This window comes from Rousettus aegyptiacus, unplaced genomic scaffold (assembly GCF_014176215.1).
Source record: "Rousettus aegyptiacus isolate mRouAeg1 unplaced genomic scaffold, mRouAeg1.p scaffold_m13_p_15, whole genome shotgun sequence".
NCBI lineage: Eukaryota > Metazoa > Chordata > Mammalia > Chiroptera > Pteropodidae > Rousettus > Rousettus aegyptiacus.
The window spans coordinates 24,921,997-24,947,281 of NW_023416290.1; the positions used below are offsets into that span (position 1 = coordinate 24,921,997).

The window sequence follows — 25,285 nt, forward strand, 5'->3', positions numbered from 1 at the left end:
AGATAATAAAGAGTCAAACTACTGATAGGATATATATTTTCACTGCTTATTAGGTGTGTTTTTTTATGACAAACTTTATCCACGAAAATTAGAGACAGCTTATGAGGGTAAACGAAAGCTATAGATTTTCTTACACAATGAAGAAAAAAATGATAATCTTTTCTGAGGTAAACAGGTTTAAAAAGCTACACCCACATGGCTTGCCTTCCCCAAAACAAATATTTCAAATTTCAAATTCCAGCCCAATAAGAACAACAGAACTTAAGTTGTATCAATGTGGATTCACAAAAGTACTCCACCGCATCTTGATGTCCAAAGCGCCTGCTCTGGGCAGCCCAAAGAGAAAATGAGAATTGGCCAGGGCAAAGGCACATCTTTAAGAGCGAGGGAGGGAGAGAGAGATTACATTGCTCAAGAAATGACCTGCTGGGTCAGACAAAGTTCACAAGCATCAGCCGAGCATAGAAAAGGGCAGAGCATGCCTGAGGCCAGTAGTACTTCACAGCAAAAAATGGAGCAACCTGCCCAGAACCAGGTCCATGTGGGCTGGCTACAGTGATTACAGAGAAAAAGAAAAGCACCCTTTCCTTCAAGGAAGACAGTGTAGATACGGTCTGTGATAAAACTTGTCTGGTCATTCTCTCTGTTTCAAAACATGTTCAGAGAAAGACACAGCCTTGAGTTTTTCTGCAATACCGCCTTATGGCAGACCCAAAGCAGGAGCAGTATACCGAGTTCCTGGTCTGCTCAAGGCTGAAGGCTCATCCAACTCAAATCTACACTCAAAACTCGGACCTCAAAATTAATAGAGAAGCAAAAAATGACAACATGCTCTAAAAATTAATCTGTTTGTTTATGCAAATAGAACCAAAGAGAGGCAAGACACAGGTTGTGTATTTGGTTATGAGCCAGGCTTTGTTTTCATTCAAGGCAAACAATTAAAATCTTACACAACGGAGGACTGGAGTGGCAAAAAAATAAAAGAAATTGGAAGGAGAACCTAGAGAAAGTAGAAGACTCCAAAGGAAATGAGCCAGGTAAACCCTAAGAGAACAAAGGCAATAAAACAAAAGCAAAGACAGTAAAAGCACAAAGCAGAAAAATCCTGCACAGTGAATCTATGAAATGCCCCTCCAAGGACAAGTTCCATGAGATGTTAATAGGTATTCAAAGAAAATAAGTGAAATCGGTTTAAATAAACTAGGGTGAATAAAATTAAATAGTAAAATTTCTTGGGAGCTCTTAATATGCCCATGTGTATTGTGACCTCTAAAAGAAGTCTGTAATATGTAGTGTTTCCTAAACTTATTGACCACAATTTGACCAGTTTTCAACTGAGCATTTCATGTAACTGAAACTTCTAAAACCTTTTTATACTTAATCATTTTAATGGAAATCCCTCAGAAGTGAAATTTTCTATAATTTCTTCTATCTTAAATATTGCTTAGAGTTCAAAATATTATGAGTATATTCTTGTAGATAACCACTATTTTGTAATACCATTCTAAACATGCCAGATGCCTCTCCCTCCATCTACGAGGTAGTTGGCTGCCCCTAATCCTACAATGCCCAAGTCTGCTCCTAACAGCCTTTCTGACTATCGAAGTGACAGATTCCTTCTTGTTTGCCTTGAGTTTAGAAGCCAAAAAATGGCAAGTCTCAATTTTAGACATCAGGAAGACTAAAGATTAATAAAATACAGATTCTGTTCTTTAGAGATTTAGATCTGGCTACTTAGTCGCAATTGAGTTGAGCCACTAACAATTCAAAACACTTACTGTAGAGCAAATCTAACAGTAATTATTTCAGAAGTACAGGGCCTCCTTCCAGATCCAAGGTTAGATGAAAAAGTCCTACTTGGACTTCTGGCAGGTGGCATCTGATCATGTCTTATATACACAAGAAGATGCTTCTTCAAAATCATCATACCTTATCAAAATAATCCTCACAAGATTCTTTTGAGACAAAAGAAGATATACTAGGTAAACTGATACAGAGAAAGATCATTTATATGTAGTTGCCCAGAGTCGCATAACAAGTTAAGGAAATAATCTCAGGAATCTACTCACACTATATCACGCTGTCTAGAAAATGATGCCAGCCAAAAGGAATATGGGAAAAATCTTTCCCTCTCCCTCTCTCGTATACATTTAACTTCAAGAACTACAAATATCCAGAAAGATAAAATGAATTATGTCTAAAGAAGAAATATCTCCTGTGTATTTTTCCATAACCATGAAGTTCAATAAAGGTGATACGTCAAGGGCATTAATATTAAGGAATTTAAAAAGTGTAATGTTTCATATTGCTTATTCCATCATTATTTTAATAACTAAAAGATAACGTTTATTATTGGGAATTTTATTGGTCACAATAAGAAAGCAATATTAGAGTGCTAAGTCACCTCTGAAAGCAATTATTCTTTGACATTCATGTAAAAACATGAACTATGAAAAAAAGTACCAGACTGTTTCAGTCTCTGTAAAAACTAGAAATACAAAGATAATCTTGGAAATCTCACTCTTAAAAACATACTTGGTTTAAACTATGAATTCAAACAAAACAATGTTTATCTTCATGAAACTTTAAAGACCCACCCATAATACTATAAAATTATCCTGGATTTGATTTATGAAGTCCCGTAGGCATTTTTAAATTGAAAATAAGATAAATGCTAACTAAAAACAATCAAGTCACTAGAAAAACATATTTGAAATACAATTATAAGTAGCAAATTACATATATACACACACACATACATACACACACACACATACATACATGACTGGCAAAGATTTTGTGTTTGTTTCTGAACACAATTTGTGTTGTTTCTAGATAGACTTATAATGAGGCATTCAGGAAAAGCATTAACCCAGTAGGTTAAGCTGATCCTATCATATGCATTCTTGGAAAGACCTGTTTTCTTGAATGGCCTTTGGCAATTTTGACTTGATTTCTTGGAATATTCTACTTCATACAAATGTTTTGCATGCTCGGTACGTTGGCCACACTGTAGTATTGTCTAGATAGTCTGTGCCAACAATGTAATTTATGGTGGGCACATGATTGCCTTCTGGGGCACTGGTGTTTGGGGCACTGCAGTCAGTCACACAAACACTATTACCTACATGGTCAGACGCTGAGAGAAACCAAGTAGAAGACCACACTTTGAACATATTCCTGTAATTCGCTGCTAGAGAAATTAAGTGTGTTCTGTGTACCTTCTCCATAACAGAACTCTTGGAAGTTTTGCCCAGTTTCCTTCAGATTGTTCCTGATGCACCTTTTCCCTTTTGCTGACTTTGCTTTGTGTCCTTTACTTTGTATCCCTTTTGCTGACTTTGCTTTGTGTCCTTTGCTGTAATAAATGAGTATAATGAGTTCCAAGTCCAATGATTTCTCCTGGCAAATCACTAAACCTGGCAATGATCTTGGGTACCCCAGATGCACATAGTTTATAGGATTCTAGTAATTTTAACACTCTTCCCATCACTTGAATAGAGTGAGAGGTACAAACTAGTCCACACAATCTAGATAATCAGGTATGGATGGACATATTTCTTTTAATAAAATATATTCAAGACTTAGAAAATACTCTACTCTGTCACTGTAGCATGAGAACAATCACATACAACAAATAAACTAGTGAGGATAGCTGGATTCCAATATGACTTTATTTGAAAAGACAGGTAAGAAGTTTGATTTGGCCTTCAAGCTATAGTTTGCCAATCTTGATTCAGAATTGAGCTTCAATCAAAATTATTTTTCTCAACAGCTTTTCTAAGTAAACTATAGATTAAAAAAATAATAAAATGGGAAATAAAGGAGAAAATACCAAGATTTCTTATTACTCAATGTACTTTAACATGGTACAAAATTAAAATTCAAATCACTTAAATTACAGGTATAAATAAATTTTAAAATTTAACTTATTTTTTTACAGATATCCACTATGACCTCAGTAAACACCAAAAGTGGTGAAGAGAAAACCCAAGTGTTAAACTCTGCTCACTGGGAATTGCACCTAGACTGATTGACATTTCTCTACACTGGCTTTCTACTGCTTCAGAATAAATTACCACAAATTCAGAGGCTTAAAACAATACCTACTTATTGACTCATAGTTCTGTTATTGAAAGTTTGTTGGGGCAAACAGAAGTCTAGGCATGGCATTCTGCACCCTGTAAGCAGAGTCTCCCAAGGCTAAAATCAAGGTGCTGCCTAGCTGCCTTCTCATCTGGAGCTCACATGGGTTTATGGTAGGATTCAGTTCCTCACAGCTGTGTCCCTTTCATTATTTTTTAAATTTATTTTCCTTTTCTATTACGGTAGTCATACAATATTGTATTAGTTTCAGGCAAACAACATAGTGATTAGACCTTCACATACCTCACATAGTAATCACCCTGATAAGTCTAATATCCACCTAGCACCATAAGTTATTATTGTACTTTGTTGTACTTTTCATCTCTTTGTTGTACTTTACATCTCCATGACTATTTTGTAACTGCCAATCTGTACTTCTTAATCCCTTCACCTTTAAACCTACCCCCAAAACCCTTCTGATTTGGCAACTATCAATTTTTTCTCTGTATGAGTTTCTTTGTTTTGTTTGTTCCTTTATTTTTTAGATTCCAATATAAGTGAAATTATATGGTATTTGTCCTTCGGTCGGACTTATTACATCAGCATAATACACTTTAGGTTCATCCACATTGTTGCAAATAGCAAGATTTCATTCATTCTTGTGACTCACTAACATTCCACTGTATATACCACTTCTTTAACTATTCATCTATTGATGGACACAGGTTGCTTCCATATCCCGGCTATTGTTAATAATGCTGCCATGCACAGATGCATGCATATATTTTTTCAAATTAGTGTTTTAGATTTCTTGGGATGAACACCCAGAAATGGAATTGTTGCTCATACGGTAATTCTATTTTCAATTTTTTGTGGAACTTTCAAACTGTTTTCCATAGTGGCAGCACCAATTTATAATCCCACCAACAGTGCATGAGGGCTCTGCTCCCTTCACATCCTCTCCGATACTTGCTGTTTGTTGATTTATTGATGACAGTCATTCCAACACGTGTGATATCTCACTGGGGTTTTAATTTGCATTTCCCTGATGATTAGTGATGTTGAGCATCATTTCATTAAATCTACTGGCCACCTGCATACACTCTATGCCCTCCTTGGAGAAGTGGCTATTCATGTCTTCTGCCCATTTTTTATGGAATTTTGGGGCCTTTTTTGGTGTTACGTTGTATGAGTTCCTTACATATTTTGAATAGTAACCACTGATTGATTGGGTGTACTATTGGTGAATATCTTCTCTCATTCAGTAAGCTGTCTTTTCATTTTGTCGATGGCTCCTTTTGTGGAGCAAAAACTTTTTACCATGATATAGTCCATTTCTGTACTTTTTTTCCCTTTTCCTTCCTTTGCCTAGGGAGACATAACTCCAAAAATACTACCAAGAGCAATGTTTACTGCCTATGCTTCTAGAAATTTTATGGTTTGGAGTCTTACATTTAAATCTTCAATTTATTTAAGTTTATTTTTGCATATCGTGTTAAGACAATGACCCAGTTCCATTCTTCTGGATGTTATGTCCATTTTTCCCATCACCATTTACATTTATTGAAAAGACTGTCTTTACCTCATTATATAGTCTTGCCTCCACTGTCACTAATTAATCAACCATACAGGCATAGGTTTATTTCTGGGCTCTCTATCCTGTTCCATTGATCTATGGGACTGTTTTTATGCCGATACTATGCTGTTCTGATTGCTATAGCCTTGTAGTATAGTTTGATATCAGGTAGCATAATACTTCCAAATTTGTTCTTCTTTATCAAGGCTGCTTTGACTACTTAGGGTCTTTTGTGGTTCCATGTAAATTTCGGGATTGTTTGTTCTAGTTTTGAAAAATGCCACCAGTATTTTCATAGTGATTGCACTGAATCTGTAGATTACTATGGGTAGTATAGACATTTTAACAATGTTAATTCTTCCCACCTATAAGCATGGTAGAGCCTTCCATTTATTTGTATCTTCTTCAATTTTTTTTCTTCAAAGTTTTAAATTTTTCAAGGTACTTTACCTCCTTCCTTAAATCTATTCCTAGGTCTTTTTTTGAGGCAGTTATAAATGGGATTGTTTTCTTAATTTCTCTGATAGTTCATCATTGGTGTATAAAAATGCAATCAATTTCTGAATATTAATTTTGTATCCTGCTATTTTACTGAATTCATTGATCGGTTCTAACAGTTTTTTGGTGGAATCCTTAGGGTTCTCTACATATAGTATCATGTTATCTGCAAAAAAAAAAAAAAAAAAATGGGCAGGTAGTTTTACTTCTTTTATAATTTGGATCCCCTGCATTTGTTTTTCTTGTCTGATTGCTTTGATTATGACTTCCAAAACTATGTTAAATAAAAGTGGTGAAAGTGGACATCCTTGTCTTGTTCCAAATCTTTAAAAACAAAAACTTTCAGCTTTTCAGCACTGTGTATGTTAGCTGTGAGATTCCCATTGTGGTCTTTATTTTGTTGAGGTGTGTTCCCTCTATTACAACTTTGCTGAGAGTTTTTATCATAATAGATGTTAAATTTTGGCAAATGCTTGTTTTGCATCTATTGATATGATCTTTTGATTTTTATCCTTCATGTTGTTTATGTGGTATATCAAGTTACTTGATTTGTGGATAATGAAGCAACCTTGCATACTCGAAATCAATCCCACTTGATCGTGGTGTAGGAACTTTTCAACATATTCTTGAATTCAGTTTGCTATTATTTTGTTGAGGATTTTTGCATCTATGTTCATGAGGGATATTGGCCTCCAATTCTCCTTTGTATTATCTGGTTTTGATATGAGGGTGATGCTACCTCATAAAATGAGATTGGAAGCCTTCTCACCTCTTCAATTTTTTGAAATAGTTTGAAGAGGTTGAAGTGGACATGTATTAATTCTTCTTTAAACGTTAAGTAAAATTCACCTATGAAGCCATCTTGTTCAGAGCTTTTGTTTCTTGAGAATTTTTTGATTATTGATTTGATTTCCTTAGTAGTTATCCGTTCATTCAAAATTTTTTTTTTCCTCTTGATTTTGCCTTGAAATGTTGCATGCTTCTAAAAACTTATCCATTTCTTCCAGGTTGTCCAATTTGTTGGCATCTTATTGTTCATAGTGCTTCCTTATACTCTTTTGTGTTTCTGTGGTGTTAGTTGTCACAACTCCTCTTTCACTTCTGATTTTATTTATTTGAGCTCTTTCTCTTATTATCTTGATGAGTATGGCTAAAATGTTACCAATGTTATAATTTTGAAGAACTTGTTCTTGGTTAAATTAATCTTTTTCATTTTTTTAGGCTTTTTAAAATTTCCACTCTAATATTTATCATTTCCTGCCTTCTACTCACTTTGAGCTTTGTCGTATTATTTCTACTTCCTTCAGGTAGAAGGTTAGATTGAAATTTTTCTTGTTTCTTGAGGTAGGCATGTATTTGCTATAAATTTTCCTCTTACAGCTGTTTTGGCTGTGTCCCATATATTTTGGGTTATGTTTTCATTTTCATTTGTGTCAAGGTATATTTTGATTTCTTAATAGACCTTGTTGTTAATCTATTCATTGTCTAATGGAATGTTATTTAGCCTTCACATATCTGAGTGTTCTTCAGTTTTATTCTCGTAATTGATTTCTAGTTTCATACCATTGTGATCAGAGAAGATACTTGAAATAATTTCAATTTTCTTAAATTTATTGACTTGTTCTTTGGTCTGTTTTGGAAAATGTTCCATGTGTGCTTAAAAAGAATGTATATTTTGCTGCTTTGAGGTGAAATGCTCTAAAAATATTAATTGCATCCATCTGGTCTAAAGTATTATTTAAGGTCTTTGTTTCTTTATTGATTTTCTCTCTGGATGATTTATCCATCAATGTCAATGGGGCATAAAATCTCCTATTATGACTAGTACTGTCAATTTCTCTCTACATGTCTGCTTTATATATTTATGTGCTCTTATATCGAGTGAGTAGATGTTTACAAGTGTTAAATCTTCTTATTGGATCGATCCCTTTATCATTATAAAACATCCTTTGCGTCTTGTTACATCTCTTGTTTACAGTCTATTTTGTCTAAGTATTGCTACTCCAGCTTTTTTTTTCACTTCCATTTGCATGAAATATGCTTTTCTATCCTTTCACATTTAGTATGTGTGTTTTTCAATCTGAAGGGGGTCTTTTATAGGCAATGTATGTGTGGGTCTTTTTTTAAATCCTTTCAGCCACACTATGTCTTTTGATTGGAGCATTTAGTCTGCTTACATTTCAAGTATAGGATATATAGTTATTACCATGTTACTTCTTGTTTTCTGATTGTTTTTGTAGTTCTCCGTTCCTTATTCTCTTGCTCTCTTCTCTTGTATGTTGATGACTTCCTATAATGTTGTGTTTGGATTTTTTCTTTCCTTGTATTCTTATTTCTTGGATATCTCTTGTAGATTCTTGGTCTGTGGTTAATTTTACTTCATATATGCCAAGCTATGTTTAAAGCAATCTTTCTTAAGTTGATGGCTGCTTAAGGTAAACACATTCTAAGATCACTACAATTTTTGCTCACCCCCTCCACATTTATGTTTTTGTCATTATTTTTTTTTCTTCTTCAGTGTATATTACCCCAATTTACTGTTATAATTACACGTCATCTTTCTACTTTTCCCTTTATAGTCGATCTACTACTTTTAGTGTTTGTCTTTGTCAGTGAGAATTTTCTTTCCTGTATTTCCTTATTAATATTTTTTTTCTTTCCTACTTAAAAAAGTCTCTTTAATGTTTCTTATAATACTGGTTTAGTGGTGACAAACTCCCTTAGCCTTTTCTTGTCTGGGAAGCTCTTTATCCGTCCTTCAATTCTAAATGAAAGCCTTCCTGGCTAGAATAATTTTGTCTTTTTATCATTCTGGACATTTTGTACCAATCCTTTATGGCCTACAAAGTTTCTGTTAATAAATCAGCTCATAGTCATATGGGAGCTTTCTTTTACATAACTACTTTTCTCTTGGTACTTTTAAGTTTCTCTCTTTGCCTTTAACCTTCAGCATTTTAATTATGTGTCTTTGTGAGGACCTTTTTGGGTTTACTGCGTTTGGGACTCTCTGCGCTTCCTGGACTTGTAAATCAATTTCCTTCACCAGGTCAGGGGAATTTTCAGTCATTATTTCTTCAAATGGATTTTCAATTCCTTGTTCTCTCCCTTTTCCTTGTGGTACCCCTATAATGCAAATTTGGTTATGCTTGATGTTGTCCCAGAGGTCCCTTAAACTCTCATTTTATTTAAATTCTTTTTTTCTTTTTGGTATTCTGATGGAGGTGTTTTCCACTGTCTTAACCTCAAGATCACTAACTTAATCTTCTGATTCATCTCCTCTGTCGATTTCCTCTAACGTATTCTTCATTTCTGACTGGTTCTTTTTTATGGTTTCCAACTTTTTTTGTAAGTTTTCACTGAGTTCATTTATTCTTCCCCTAAGTTCACTGAGCATCCTTACAGCCAGTGTTTTGAACTCTGTTTCTGGTAGATTGTCTCCCTTTTGTTTAGTTCTTTTTCTGAAGTTTTGTCCTATTCTTTCTTTTGGAACATGTTTCTTTGCCTCTTGATTTGGTTGTCCCCCTGTGTTTGTTTCTATGTATCAGGTAGATCTGCTATGTCTCCCAGTCTTGGCACAGTGGCCTTATGTAGTAAGTGAATTGTGAAGCCCAGTGAACAGCCTCCCTGTTCACTGGAGCCAGGTGCTCCAGGAGGTTTCCCTTTGTGGGTTGTACATGATCCTCTGTTGTAGTTGAGCTTTGATTGCTCTTAACATGTCAGTGCGTGGGGCTGACACCACAGGCTGACTGGCTGTGAGGGCTGACTGTAACGACAGTGGACAAGGTGTAGTACAGGGACTGCCCCGCCCCCACCCTCCCAAAGCTGGAGTCACTTTAGCGAGGCTCTGGTACCAGCCAAGTTTACCCTTCAGGTGTGTCGGCTATGGAGATGGTTAGGTAGTGCTCTGTAATGATGTGAGGCTAACCACCGAGTGTATTGGTTCTGAAGCCTCTTGAGAGTGGTTCCAGTATAGGCCAATGTAAGGCACTGTTTGTACCCAGCTTGGGGCCACCTTATAGGACCTGCAAAGTCATCTGCAATTGGTTCCTCCTTGTGCTGGGCATGGAGCTATTTGGAAAGCTGTGCTGTGAACCAAGGCTAGCCACTACTTGTGCCAGGCCTATGGCTGCTTAGTTGAAGCTATATTTCAGGCCACCACTGGCTGCAGCTTATGCCAGGTTTGAGGCAACCTGATGGGAGTTACAATGCAAGTTGTAACTGGTTAATGCTAGTGCCAGGCTTGAGGTCCCTTTGCAAAAGGTATAGATCAGGCTAAGGCCACCTGTTGCTTGTTGGGGATTTGTGAGCCTTTTAGGTAAGTCTGCAGTGTGAGCCAAGCCAGGTCACTTGAGTGAAGAGCCATTGGAAATGGCTTGGTTTGAGTACACTAGTTGGGTGGGACAGGGTCTCAGGGTATCACCAGAGCAGGGAGAATAGTGTTAGGTTAATGCAGAGCTCAGAAATGGCAACTGCTGAAGCCTGTTGGCTGAGTGTGGGGAGGTCTTAACAAAGCAGCAGTGGTGCCTACCAGCGCTTCTGTCCCCAGAGATAAGTACTCTATCTCCTGTCTCTCCAGCTCTCTCCCTGAAGCTACCCAATTTAGTTTCTCCCTGTTATGTTTCCGACACTTTTCAATTGCTACCCTTCCCCGGAGCCCAGAGTAAATGAGATTGTGGGCAAATGTCAGAGCACGGGCCCCTTAAAAGGAAAGTATCTAAAACTAAACTGTCACAAGAAGGCCTAGAGTAGAGACAAATAGGAAGATATTCTTTTTTAGCCAGAGAGACATAAAAAGAAGGAAAACAAAAGTCAACCTAGATAGATATTTAGACTTCAAAATTCTATAAACAAGGCAAAATGATTAAATCCAAACACTTTGGAAATATAACCAAAATGTGACGTTTTATATTTTCTTATTTCTGAGTAACAAAGTTTAATTGCTTTTGAATAGATACAGTCTTACTTATTTTAGAAGTTTATAGGGACAATGAAGGATATATATAAAGTAAAATAAGCTAACTGTTTTAGAACTGGTTTCTATTATGCTGTTTTAGTTTTAATATTAGAGAGATGTCAGGTTTATCTGTTTTATTTTCTTCTGAAATCCCTTTTGACTTTCTTCACATCTGTCCCTTATCCTATTTTTAAAAATTTCCCAGCTGAACAAGAAAAAAACAGTGGCTCAGTAGAAACCGGCACCACACCCAGAATGAGTAAAACTAACCTAACGAGCATATGATATAACAGGTTAAGAACAGCTCAACTTTTATTAAAAAGAAAAAAAAGGAACACATGATTATCAGAGTGGACAGCAGCATTTCAAAAGTCAACCTAAGGGGTAAGCACTTCTACAAATTATTTCTTCTGGGCCTGTGATCCTGGACATTTATTAATATCCAAAGATCATTACCTTTCATATTTTCTTTTAAATTTATAATAAAAAAAATGGAACTTAAGCCAATATACTACAATTCAGTACTAATATTAATGAGTTCAGTAGAAATTTTAAACAATGGTAATACAGCTAAAATTCTCTTTGATTTGCATGTCAATGAAATGACTGACTTATTTCAGATCTGGATAAAGTGCTTATTTGGTAAGACTACATAATGAAGCATTAACCTTTTTCTTAAAAAAGATATTCAACTAGACTACTGCCACATTTTAAAGCTGGAAATCTTGAATGTTGGATTTCCCTTTTAAATTACCAAATAAGCTCTTCAAGAACATATTCCTTAGGCTAATAAATCATATGTTCAACTTTCTCCACACTATAAAAGTGAAACTGTTCTTGGATTAGAAATGCTTCAAGTACCCTAAATAAGAGTTATACAATAATAGTCTCCATGTCTTTTGAAATACAACTGGCAATTTTTAACAAACAATTTTTTTATAAGGCTTTCAATAAGAGATGGCTTCATCATTTACCTTTAAAAGTAACAGCACTATTTGAAATAATACTTCCTTGGTGACCTGAAGATTTTAAATCAAGTTTTATAATACCATTTCAGGAGTACATTCCATAGTAGTGATCTGAATATTTTCATGTTTGCCTCTATTTTCCACAGTTAGATTACTAGCTTGATAATTAAGGAATAAGTTCTTAAAGACCCTTACTCTCATTCTAGCCCTTGTACCTCTTTTCATTTCTTTCGTAACTAGCACATTATCTAACCCCAGCTAAGAATTTTAGACATTGTGTTAATTCTTGCAAATCATGTCATTTGGAAGATTATTGTTTCTGGCACAAAATGACTCACTTTTGACACTAATTCAGTTAAAAGAAATTTTAATTCACTGTCCTGTACATACAAAGAAATGCTCTAAGTAATATGGGAAATACAAAGGTGAACAAGAAATCTTCATAATGGTGCACTAGAAAAAGAACTGGGACTTGACTCAAAGAGACCTGGTTGTAAATTCTAGCTTCAACATCTAGTGGTGTAACCTGGATAAGTGTTTTTTAATCATTCTGAGCCTTAATGTCTCAAAGTATAAAAGAAGAAAAATAATAGCTACTTCACAAGTTATCATGGGGATTAAAGAATATAAAAAGGACTATAAGGTTAACAACAGAGATAGTATCTTGTCTTACTTATCCCTGATGCTCAGCACAGCCTATGCAAACTGTAAGCCTTCCTATCCTTACTCACTTATTAAACACTGATTACATGTATGCTCTGTATCAGGCATTGTTGTTCTAGGCTAAGGACAAAAGATAAGACATTTTTCTTGACCTCAAGAAACTTACAACATAGAAAAAGGAATAGATGTGGATATGGGAGGATTCACAGGCAACAAGGGATGAAGTTTATGGGCAAGGTAGATTGATGGGAGTCTTCCCAGAAGAGGTGACTTGAAATTAGTAGTATTTCACATGTAGGAGGACAAGAGGTTGGGAAGAAGAGGGCACTCTAAGCAAAGACAACAAAAACAGAAATGTGGAGGAATAAAGAGCCCACCATGTTTAAGGAGCTGTGATGTTGTCAGTACAGCAAAGCCAAAGGGCAGATAATACAAGCAGTTAGGATAAAAAGGTGATTGTCATATTCCAGAAAGTTCAAGGCAGAGGATTTCTAACCACCAGGTAGAACTTAGCTATCTATTTATGAGTTCTCCCTAAAAAAAAACTTTTATCAACCTATTATGTATCAGAGGCTTTATTTTCATGATGTCTTTTGAGAAGGTCCAAAAAGGTTAAGTAATTTGCTCTCAAGTACAGAGTAATGACAGTTGGGACCCCAACATGGCCTATCTGAACTCTGCTGTCCATGCTCTTAACTACTATGCTATGACAGTTTTCAAATGTTTTCAAATTTTCACCTGGTGATACCTACATGTCTACAATTGAAACAACAGTTCTATGCAGCAGGATGTTTTTTATCCTCTTCCTTTTTTTAAAAAAAAATGTAATTTTAAGGAGGAGCTAGTGCTAGTGCTGCTGCTAAGCCATGTAGAATGAGGATGTAGAGTTTGCCTTTGTATTGAACCTTATATAGATTTTTTGTAGCCTTGGGGAGCAGCACCATAGGAAGGGGTGGCAGAAATTGGACTGGAGTTGGAGGAGAAACATTAAAGACAGCAAACTTAGAGAGATTCGTTGCAAGGAATTTTGCTTCACACTGGCTGAAGAATAAAGCAGAAGCTGCAGAGCAAGTGTAGTCAAGAAAGATATGTTTTGTTTTGTTAAATATATGAAAGAACTCTCCGTATCTATTGCAAACATAAATAAAGAGTGAATAGTTTGGCATTCAAGGCCCTCATGATCTTAATTATCTCATCTTACATCCTACTGTTCTTCCATAAAAAAAAGCCTAACTCAACTACACCAAATTACTGAATTTTCCTCAGAATGCTCGCACATGCTCCCTCTCCCTTTCTCCCCGCCTTCTGTTCTTTTTCTTTTCACATGCTATTTCTTTTCCTGAAATGCCCTTCCGTCTTCTTGCCTACCTGGAAAACTAATAATATTGAAGACTCTGTTCAAGTATCCTTCATCTCTAAAGCCCTTCTTCCTACATCCAACATTCTATTATGAGTGAGTTTTACAGCAAGCATCCATGTATCTACTATCTTGATTCTGCCATTAATATTTTCCTACACTGTTCTACCATATATCTACTATGGACTTTTCCCTAACCCACACAGGCCTTTTCTTTTTGCCACTGCCACATATTGTATCCATTCCTATCACTGAATTTCTATGCACTAAAAATATTTATACATATGTCTATCCTTTGAGACTGTGAACTCCTTGAAAGCCTCACTTGGTTTATGTATACATGGCTCCAAGAATATAGACTGACATATAGAAATTTACTATAAGAGAGAATATGAAATAATTAAATTCTGACCACATCACTACTGAAAACTTAACTGATTTCTAAATAACAATAGCAGAAAAATATTTTTTTCCTCCAATATACCTTTCCTTTAAATGTTGGGAGCCCTAAAGGCAACTGTTGCTAAAGAGCAACAAAGGGGAAATAAACTTTGCACCACTACTGCAGTTGACAGAGAAGGAAACTAAAGAGGTTCCTTCTGTTTTGGGAGGGGAGTAGACAGATTTCTTTCTACATTAGATGTAATACACGAGAAAAGACCCAACTGGAAACCACAACCAAATTTATTGATATTATTCATTTGATAGGATAATCATTTCTGTCCTGACCTACTGTTATGTCTAAGTAACCATCATTTCAGGAGATCATCATGATATCAGCTCCTGCACAGAAAAGATGAGATTAACAGTACAAAACAGACTTGCAGTGCACAACACAGAATGTATGGAAAATAAAATAAATGGCGATTTCTTTCCATACTGCTAAAGGAAATGATTCTTATACATGGTCCTGGTAGTGAGGGGTGGAAAGAAACTGGGCACAAAACATCTTAAAACATAAAAAAAAACAGATAAACTAATATATATATATATATTATATATATATATATCACTGTAGAAAAGTAATGAATTTAATACGATAAGGGAAAACAACACTGGACAACAGAATTTTTAGACTATGGTGAAAATATTTTCTCTCTACCTGCACTTTGTTCTCCAAGTGATTATACTCTTAAATATATCCCTGGAAAATATATTTTTTTTTTTTTCTACAAAGTGTCCTCTTCTTAACTGCCATTCAAAACACCAACTGCCTGTCATGACACAGCAACCAAGAAACATGAGGCTTGTGTTGGGGACAGTCAACTTGTGATTTCCTGCCATACTTTCTCAATTCATAGGATGATGAAATGGCCTAGTGTTGCAATGCATTTATGGTTTTAGGTAAAAACTCAGGGCATTCAAGGCAGAAGTGACCAAAGAGAGTAGCACCCAGCAGGAAATTGTTCCTACAAAGGAAATTGCAGTTTCTAAGATGAAGAGAACTCAAGAGGGAAAATTAAGTATCTTAAGAACTTGAGAAAAGTACTGAAGAAACTACCTTTAGGTTCAAATATAGTTAAAACATTAAGTAGTATATTCATGTTAACATTAATTATAAATTTGCAACTTTGCCAATGCAGTTTGGGGTAAAGCTCACACACAAAAGTCTATCATACCTATATTAACTGTCCTTCTGTTAGGAGCTCCTTCTCTCCTTTTCTATTCCTTGCAGAAAGCTTTTCTGGAAATTATCTGATGATGATATCAATTGTAAAGGTCAGAAGAAAAATACTCTCATTAATCTATACCTTATCCTGTAGAATCTTAAGTCACATTTCTCTTCATTTTATTAAGTCCTACAGTGTACTCTTCATATACAACTCCATCCCCCAAAAAGCTTCTAGTCTCTACTGAATAAATGGCAACTTCTAGTTTGTTTATTACTATTTGCCCATGAAATACATCCTAGTTGCAGAGAACACATTACCAATTAGTTCTTTGTCATTATATGAAATAGCCCAAGCTATCATTTTTAGTTGATAGCTAAGAACCTCCATTAGAAGTATTTTCTATCCCCTTCATCTGTTGGCATTAGGAACTTGGCAACAACTTAATATCCCACCTACTTATCGACCTTTTTAATATTTTTATCATGCCCAGAATTCTTTTCCTGATGCTTACAAATATTCACAGAACTTTTCCACCATTAAACAGGAAATTGAGTACTAAATACGTTTTTAGTCAATAATAGACATAAATACTATTATTTATTAAGTAGTCATAAATACTTAATAGTGGTATTAACAAAAAGGACACTACTAACAATTTTTCATAAAAGACCTCACATGACTTTCTTTCCTGTATATGAGAAATAAGTATGAAGTATATGCCACAATACCATTTTTTCTTTTTATTAAGACCCACAACATTTTCACCTCCTGAAAGACAATGTGAGGTACTGAGAGTCTGCTTTTTATTACAATTATTAAAGTTTTGTTTTAGTATTCACTGTTTTACTATATAAACAGTCTGCACTTGGGGGTAGGTTTCCTTAGCAAAATCATCTTTTTGACTTCTCAAATCCTGACTTTGTTAACAATCACTGATATCCACCATCCTAAATTTCTAATTTGGATTTTGAGTCGTTGCATTCTTATGATCTGCACCGTCTTTCCTTCGGTGTTTTTCTTCGGCTTGTATTTTGTTTTCCAACTAGCATTTCACAATTCTTTACTTTCACTCACTGAACAAATACTTTCTGAATACTAAGTACTGTGCTAAATGATGCCAACATTAAAACTGACTAGTTATGGACAGGGGATAATCTGTTACAACATAGCACACTAAATGCTATGAGAGGAGTAAGGACTAAGTGCTTTAGGGAATGTAAGAAGGGCACGAGGCCAGATCCAGGCAAAAAACCTCAAAGAGGGCTCCAAGAGAGAGGGACAAAGTTTTTGATAGTGAAGATGAACCTGTGACTATCCCAGGACACACCAACGAGCTGGTGGTACAATTTCTTGCCAACTATTTAACTTCTTTATTTTCCCATACTCCCACTGACTTAAATGTGTAGGTTTATATAACAATGTACACTACTGTATCCTTCAACTGCTGTGCACAAACTTTATATTAGTTTTCTATTGCTGTGTAATAAGTTACCACAAATTCAGTAGCTCAGAGCCACACTCATTTGTCAGCTCATAGTTCTGTAGGACAGAAATCTTATACATTTTAACTGAATCCTCTGCTCAGGGTATTGCAAAGCTGAAATCAAGGTGTGTTCAATGGGCTGAGTTTCCTGGAGGCTCTGGAAAAAAATATGATTCTAAGCTAATTTTTCCCCTGGCAGAATTCAGCTCCTGGAGATTTTATGACTGAGGTTTCCATATCCTTGCTAGTTGCTGGCCAGGGTCCACTCTGAGCTCCTAGATGTTGTCATATTCCTTGCCCTGTGGCTCCTTCCAACTTTAAGCCACTAATAGGACATAAATCCCTCTCCTGCTTCCAATCTCTGAAGTCCTCAGTCTCTGACCTACAGACACAGATTCAAAGGGCTGATGGCATTAAGTGAGGCCCACTAAGGATCAACTCTCTTTTGAAAGTTCACCGTGCTATATGACAAAACCTAATATAGGAGTAAACTCTATCACAGTTGCAGTTTCAGCGATTATGCAGAGTACAGTAGAAAGTGGGGATCTGGGGGGGGGGGGGTTAGAATTCTTTCTACCACAATTTAAAAAGAAAACATAAAATCTTGGCATCAAAACAGTACTTGGCATCAAGGAAGAATGGCACAAATTACAAGTAGGATACTTGGGTTTTCTGTACACAGCAATTTTATTTTTCAATCCTGACATTGTAATAACCAAAAAATTATAGTCAACTCTCTTTACGAATGACAAGGATACATTTATATTTGAATATCTCACTCAACCTCAAATGATAAAACTGAACTAATAACTTTCACCCACAGAGATATCCCTTTCTCGGGTCACTAGACAGCTATGCTCCAGGAGCTCAGCTTTAGCATGATTATTTTATTTATTTTAACTCTATGTTCTCTCTGACATCAACTGAATTGAAATTAAATCATCAATAAATTTGAACTCATCCTCTTCTTCATTCTCAAGCATACTTTATGTCTAGAACAGGATCACCAGAAACAACTGATGTCCTAAACTGACCCCTCTGGCACTTTTTTCTCTTTCTGTTCATGCACATACTGGCCCTATCCTACACATGCCTACCTATAAACACCCAATACTACATTCGGTGTTCTCCACTTAGGAACCACAGCAGCCCCTTATTCCAGTCAAGGATATAAGAACTCCTCATCCCAGTACTCAAGGTCAATACTCAATAGTTCCCTGGGACCCAAACTCATATTTCAAACCACATCATCCAGTTCTACACTGTACTGTCAGCCTCTTGGACACCTTTCTAGTCCCAGCTGTAGTCTCAATCAGACTCGTCTTAGCTTTGAAGGGTCAAGCTCCACAAAGATTTTTATGATCACTCTCATCCCACACTCAATCTGCTTCAAGGTCCTCTGTACCCATACCACCTGGCATTATCCTTATCTTGCTCTGGCTCCTCTCATTTTTTAATAGGTGCCTTCCCTTCTATGTTAAGAACTATATGTGTATGTCTCTGTATGTGTGTGTGTACACCTGCATATATATTCTTTTTCATACCCTTCAGCCTTTTATGCAGCACACATTAGAAGATAAACAAATAGGTACCCCGCCCCCTGCACAATCGAATCTACATCTCCAGTCCTAAACTTTAACCCATTTTTATAATCTCTTCATCTCTCCCTACCGGGAAGAATGACATCTTCAGAAGAAAGATTAATAAAGTAGTAGACCATGTACTTTGGTCTCTATAGAAATGCAGCAATCTCATAAATAACAGTCCAGAGTTACATAGCAGCCAATTTATTTAATGTTTAAATTAAATATTTAAGACTCTTAAAATGGGAGTAAATAGGAAACAGATTTTAGGAAAATAAACTATTCCTTCAAGATATTGAGGGCACATAGGAAGGGCAGAAGAGCAGCTTTGTTTCAAAGTAAAAGATGAGAAACAACTGGAAAGTCCACCAACAGAGGAATGGCTAAATGGATAAGGATATCGCCATGGTCCGAATCACAGCAGACTTCCCAAGTCACCATGGAAAGATATGGACACATTAAACATACATGTCGAGTGTAGATCTATGTGTCAAGTATACTGCCATTTGTCTAGAAAGGGCAGTCGAAAAATCTTCATATACATGTATTTAAATCTCTGGAAGAATTTAACAACAATATTTGTCTATTCGGGGAAAGGGACTCAGGATAGATGGGGACAGGAGTGAGGAAGAGGCTTCCATGTTTGTTTATGGTATGTGGACCAGGTGAACCTGGTACCTAAGTAAGCCAGGGCAGAGCTACCATTGCAAGTGCAGGAATGGTGCAGAATTGTCCTTGTTCATAAAGCTCGATGTCCCAGAAGAAACTTGATGCTTCCAGAAATACGCTATACGACATTTATGGACTCCTTCTGTACACGGCACATTTGTGGCCTCTTTCTTCTGGACATACACATACTAGGAGAACACACCATAGGCCTGCTGTGAGAGCAGATAAGGAGGCATGGGAGCGGGCATGTGTGTGTGGGGGGGGATCTGACTAGGCACCTGCAAACAGGAGAGCACCCACCCCACAGTTAAGACTGTCTAATCTTGCCACTTGGGACAACATGGATGGAGCACATTGTGCTGAGTGAGATAAGTCAGACAGAGAATATTTTATGACAAATATTTTATGACAGCGGTCCCCAACCTTTTTAGAATTGGTGCTCCTATGAGAATGATGCCTGGTTTCTAACAGGCCACAGACTGAAACTGCTCTCCGGCCTGGGGGAGTGGGGACCCATGCTGTATGATATCATTTTTTATGCAGAATCTAAAATAACCAAACTCATAAAAACAGAGAGTAAAACTGTGGTTTCCATAAGATGAGGAAAATAAATAAAAAATAAAGGCAATCCACCTGCTACCTGCCTATGTGCATGCAGGAAAAGCCTAGAAACTCACTTGAGACCCTGAAGTGTTTATGAATCCAAGACAAGTTCTGATTACAAACTCAGAGGAAAAAAATTTAATTATTAAAAATGAAGCTGCATTTTAATAAATGTTTTTGTATTATGAAAGTTGCTTTACCAGAAATGTCACTGAAAAGACTTCTTGAAAAAACTGGTATTTCAGAAATTAAAATCATAGTCGTAAGATTCTTTACAACTGAGAAAAATCAAGTGAACGTTGGATATTTTTACAAATGAGAATTCTATTTGTTAACTGAAGAGAAACTGGAGCCTGCCAACTGGTAATTAAACAACTCTGCAGACCTAAAAAACTAGCAAAGTTAGTCCCTCATCCAGGGGGAGGCTTCATCCACACCTTACATGTAAGAAAAATAAAACTTGCTTTGAAGTTATAAGATCAAAAGCACTGCTTGGTGGATGTTATCAAGACTAATTGATCATTTGACAATACACACAAATAACAAATCAATATACACCTGAAACTAATATGTCAATTATACTTCAATTAAAAAAAAAAAAGATAAAAACGAACAAACAAACAGAAAAACCAAAACACTGCTTGGAATAGCAGCCAGAGTTCTTCGACAGCTTTAGGCCCAGATCAGGTAACATAATGGCAATGGCAGAATCACCTGCAAGTGAACTTCGACTGAAAACTGCCAGGAAATTCAGGTTCCAGAGTGTGGGTTCAGGATGAAGGAGGCACAGATAGAATACCCAGCTCACAGTATCCTTCATTTGATGGTTAAGAGGGCAGAAGCCATGTAAAAGTTTAGAGTAGGTTGTGGTCATTTTCAAGTCTACACTGGATCACATGTGATTACTTACTATTCTAGGCAAAATGTGCAACAAACTCTTATCATGAACCAAATGGTGTTATTTAATAAGTAACTGAAGAATAATACTTTTATAGGAGCAATTACCAAGTATAGAGAGCTTATTCTTCCTTCTCCATGTTCTCCTTTGAAACAATAATCCAAGTGTACTAAGGACATAGATTCCTACCTTTCAATAAATGCAGTAGACTCTGTGCAGGCACATCAGCCAAGTTCCATTATGTCCCTAAAACAGCTTTGCAGAACTTAGCTGGAGAAGAGTTATTTTCCTTTACTCGATAAGATAAACAGAAAAAGGGAAAGGAAGAAGGGTGAAAGAGAGGGAGAGGGAAAAACTACCTAAACAGCAGACTGCCACTCCCAACTAAATGTGAGCTCTGAGGCTCCCACACTGAATTGTAGCACAGAGCATGTTTCAGTTCTTCTGAATAGCAAAATGAGAAAGTGGGTGTTTCTTTTAAAAGTATCATTTATAACATGAATAACTGTCCATCATGCTTTCAAAGAGATCACTGCCAGAGGCTGGGGCAGATGATGAGGAAAAAAGAAAAACCAAGAAATTGAGTTTGAAATATTCTTCTACCTAAATAAACAGAAAAATAATGATAACTGTAATATCTATGCCTTTTAATTCCTTCAGAGATACTTTTTCCTCATGAATTAGCCTATGAGACTCTCCTGGATCTTACTGTAACATGATCCCTCACAAACTCACTACTAGTTCACTCAGCCGAGAAGGGGATATGAGGGCTGACCACCACTTGAGGGTGGAACATAATTTGGTAAGTATAGATTTCATTACAAGTGCAGAATTTCTAACGAGTTCCCAGGGGTTGCTGCTGTTGCTAGGGTGATCCTTGACAGAAAAAAGGACACAGGTAAAGATGGCGAAAAGGGCCTGAATTTTTCCTGTAATGTTTTATTTCTCAGACTGTGTAGATTCATGGGTGTTATTTTTTGTCTTTACATTTTTGTATACCTAATTTATTTCGCTTAAAAAAGAGAGAGAGAGAGAGAGAGAGAAGAAAACAGAAAGTATATTCTAGAAATAACAGTAATCTGATATGGCTAACATTTAAAGATGTGTGATCAAAGAGCAATGGGAGAAAATGCTTAAGATGGGGCTAGGCCCAGACACTAAGAGTCAGACATGCTCCAGGAAGCTTTGCAGACCATAGGACACAGAGGAAGACCCGTCAGTCTAACTCACATCAGTAACACTGCAATAGCATTTCAAATGGCAGCTTTTCACCCCACTGCCTACCATGATGACTGTGGGTCTTTAAAAACACCATGCAAGACAGGGAAGCCACATCATTTCACAGCCTCTCAGGCGTGGCACCACAGCTGGTTTTTGGGACACCGAAGCGGGCCTCTACCATGCCGACTTTGAAGGAGTGTGCACTACTAGCTGCCTTGCTATGTAAATGTACAAGCATGCACACACAGACACACATGCACATATACACACCCTGCACTGCCCTCATACTATTTCATTTCCACATCTATTTGGCTTTAGTACCTATGCTCTCACAGGTACACAGGCCACCAATATGCTTTCTTCGGTTCACTCTGCCTATTTCAAGACCTAGATCTCAGGAAGACTGTGAAGCACATAGCCTCTGGGCTAGACAACTGGATTAAAGGTCAATCTAAGAGCACATTCTGTGTTCCTGATGACTAAGGGTCCCTGTGATCCTGACATTCATCAATAAGGCCCTGCTCTCATAGACCATATTAAGCCAAATAAATGAAATCTGGTCTCAGGCTAGTGCTCCTGCCCTTGCTTGTGATTATGGCCCCTGAGTTTCTGATCTTTCCCTAACATGCTAGCACCAAGGCAACTCTTCTGCAAGCATTCCTGCTCCTCAGTATGGCTCTCTAGCTCAGCAACTTCTCAAATCACAGAATCACCTGCAAAGCTTATTAAAACAAGGACAGCTGGACCCCACCGTTAGATTTTGATTTGGAGGTTTGTGGTAGGCCCAAGAATTTGAATCTCTAATAAGTTCCCAAGGGTTGCTGTTGTTGCTAGTTAAAGGACAACACTTGGAGAATCATTACTCTGTGAAGTACTCACATCTGAATATTTGGTTTTGATTTATGTCTGCCTACCACAAACTTATCCAGTACAAGTTTGTAACCTCTCCTGGGACAGTAGATTCCCTAAACACAGAGGGTTGCAGTTCTCAGGCAGACCCTTCCTGGGAGCCACGATATGTCACAAATCCACAAACGAGGTCAAGGGACACTCATCTTGTCTCCTCCTTACTAATGGTCAGATGGATGGAAGGCACTCAGTATACACTGAATTAAATTATTAATATAATGATTTATCGCCACGAGAAATTCATATAATGCTTTACCATTTACAAAGCACGTTCATCCTCATGTTGCCCCACTTGAACTTGACAGTAAGCTCTCATAGACACTACTATACTCATTTTCATTTTAGGGATGATAAAACTGAAGTCAGAGAAGTTATGAACCTACCTGAGGGCACAGCGCTACTACTTTAGGTACCTCCTTTTATGTACCTGTGACCATTTAATTCATTTGTCAGATATATATTTTTACAGTTTCATCAGCATCACTCATCACATATTTTTTTAAAAATTTATTAAATTTATTGGGATGACATTAATAAGATTATATAGGTTTCAAGTGTACAATTCTATAATGCATTATCTGTATACTGCATTGTGCGTTCACCATCCAAAGTCAAGCTTCCTTCTATCACCATATATCTTATCCCCTTTACCCTCTTTTACCTTCCTCATCCCCCTCTCCCTCTGGTAACCATCATACTGTTGTCTGTGCCTCTGACTTTTTGTTTGCCTTGTTTGTCTTATCCATTTGTTTCCAATTTTATACCCCGCATATGAGTGAAATCATATGGTTCTTGACTTTTTCTGTCTATTTTGCTTAGTATGATAATCTCAAGATCTATCGCTGTTGGTATACTTACCAATACTACAAATGGCAATATTTCATCTTCTCTTATGGCTGAGTAGCTTTCCATTGTATATATTTATATATGTACCACATTTTCATTATCCAATCATCCATTGAAGGACACTTAGGTTGTATCGATGTCTTGTCCACTGTGAATAATGCTGCAATGAACATAGCTGCATGTATCTTTATGAATAGATGTTTTCAAAATTTTCACATAGATACCCAGAAGAGGGATTGCTGGGTCATATGATAGCTCAATTTTTGATTTTTTGAAGAACCTCCATATTGTTTTCTATAGTGGCTGCACCAATTTACATTCCCACCTGTTGTGTATGAGGGTTCCTTTTTCTACACAACCTCGCCAACACTTGTTATGTCTTGTCTTGTTGATAACAGCCAATCTAACAAGTGTGAAGTGGTATCTCTACGTGGTTTTAATTTGCATTTTCCTAACAGTTAATGAAGTTGAGCTTCTTTTCACATGTCTATTGGCTGTTTGTATGTCTTCTTGGGAGATGTATCTGTTCAGGTCCTCTGCTCATTTTTTAACTGGATTGTTTTTTGTTTTTGAGTTACATTACTTCTTTATGTATTTTAAATATTAGCCCCTTATTAGAGGTATTGTTTGCAAATATATTCTCTTATTTGGTTAGTTGCCCTTTTTTTGTTGAGGACTTCTTTTGCTGTGCAGATCTCATTCATTTATTTTTGCTTTTATTTCCCTTGCCTAACAACAAAAGTTCAGAAAAAGAAATGAAAAAAATAATTCCATTTGCACTAGGAACAAAAAGAATAAAGTGCCTAGGAATAAACCTAACAAAGAACATGAAGGACCTATACAGTGAAAACTACAAAACATTATTAAGATAAATTGAAGAAGACATAAAGAAAAGATATTCTGTTTATGGATAAGAAGAATCAACATTGTTAAAATGGCCATGTTATGCAAGGCAATATACAGGTTTAATGCAATCCCCAGCAAAACCTCAATGGTATTTTTTAAAGAAACAGAACAAAAAAAACATCAGATTTGTTGTATAGAACCACAGAAGACCCTGAACAATCAAAGCAATTCTGAGAAAAAAGAACAAAGCCAGAGGTATCACACCCCGACTTCATATTATACTACAAAGTGACAATAATCAAAACAGCAAAGGTATTGGCAGAAAAAGACACACAGACCAATGCAAGAGAATTGAGAGCCTATAAAAAATCCCACCTTTTTATGGGCAAATAATGCTCAATACAGGAGTCAAAAACATACAATGGAGAAAAAAAAAAAGCCATTCAAAAAATGGCACTGGGAAATGGTACATGAAAAGCTACATGCAAAAGAATGAAACTAGACTGCCATTT

The 25,285-nt window shown here is 36.5% G+C and overlaps 1 protein-coding gene and 1 long non-coding RNA gene across 2 annotated transcripts in view; one reads left to right on the forward strand and one right to left on the reverse strand.

Annotated features, from left to right (window-relative positions):
• Nucleotides 1–25,285, reverse strand: part of SPIDR (scaffold protein involved in DNA repair) — a 379,872-nt gene that overhangs the window by 236,714 nt on the left and 117,873 nt on the right.
• Nucleotides 11,434–23,581, forward strand: LOC118612043. The gene is made up of 2 exons (XR_004954706.1): nt 11,434–11,498; nt 21,612–23,581. It is a non-coding gene; the product is annotated as an uncharacterized LOC118612043 (long non-coding RNA).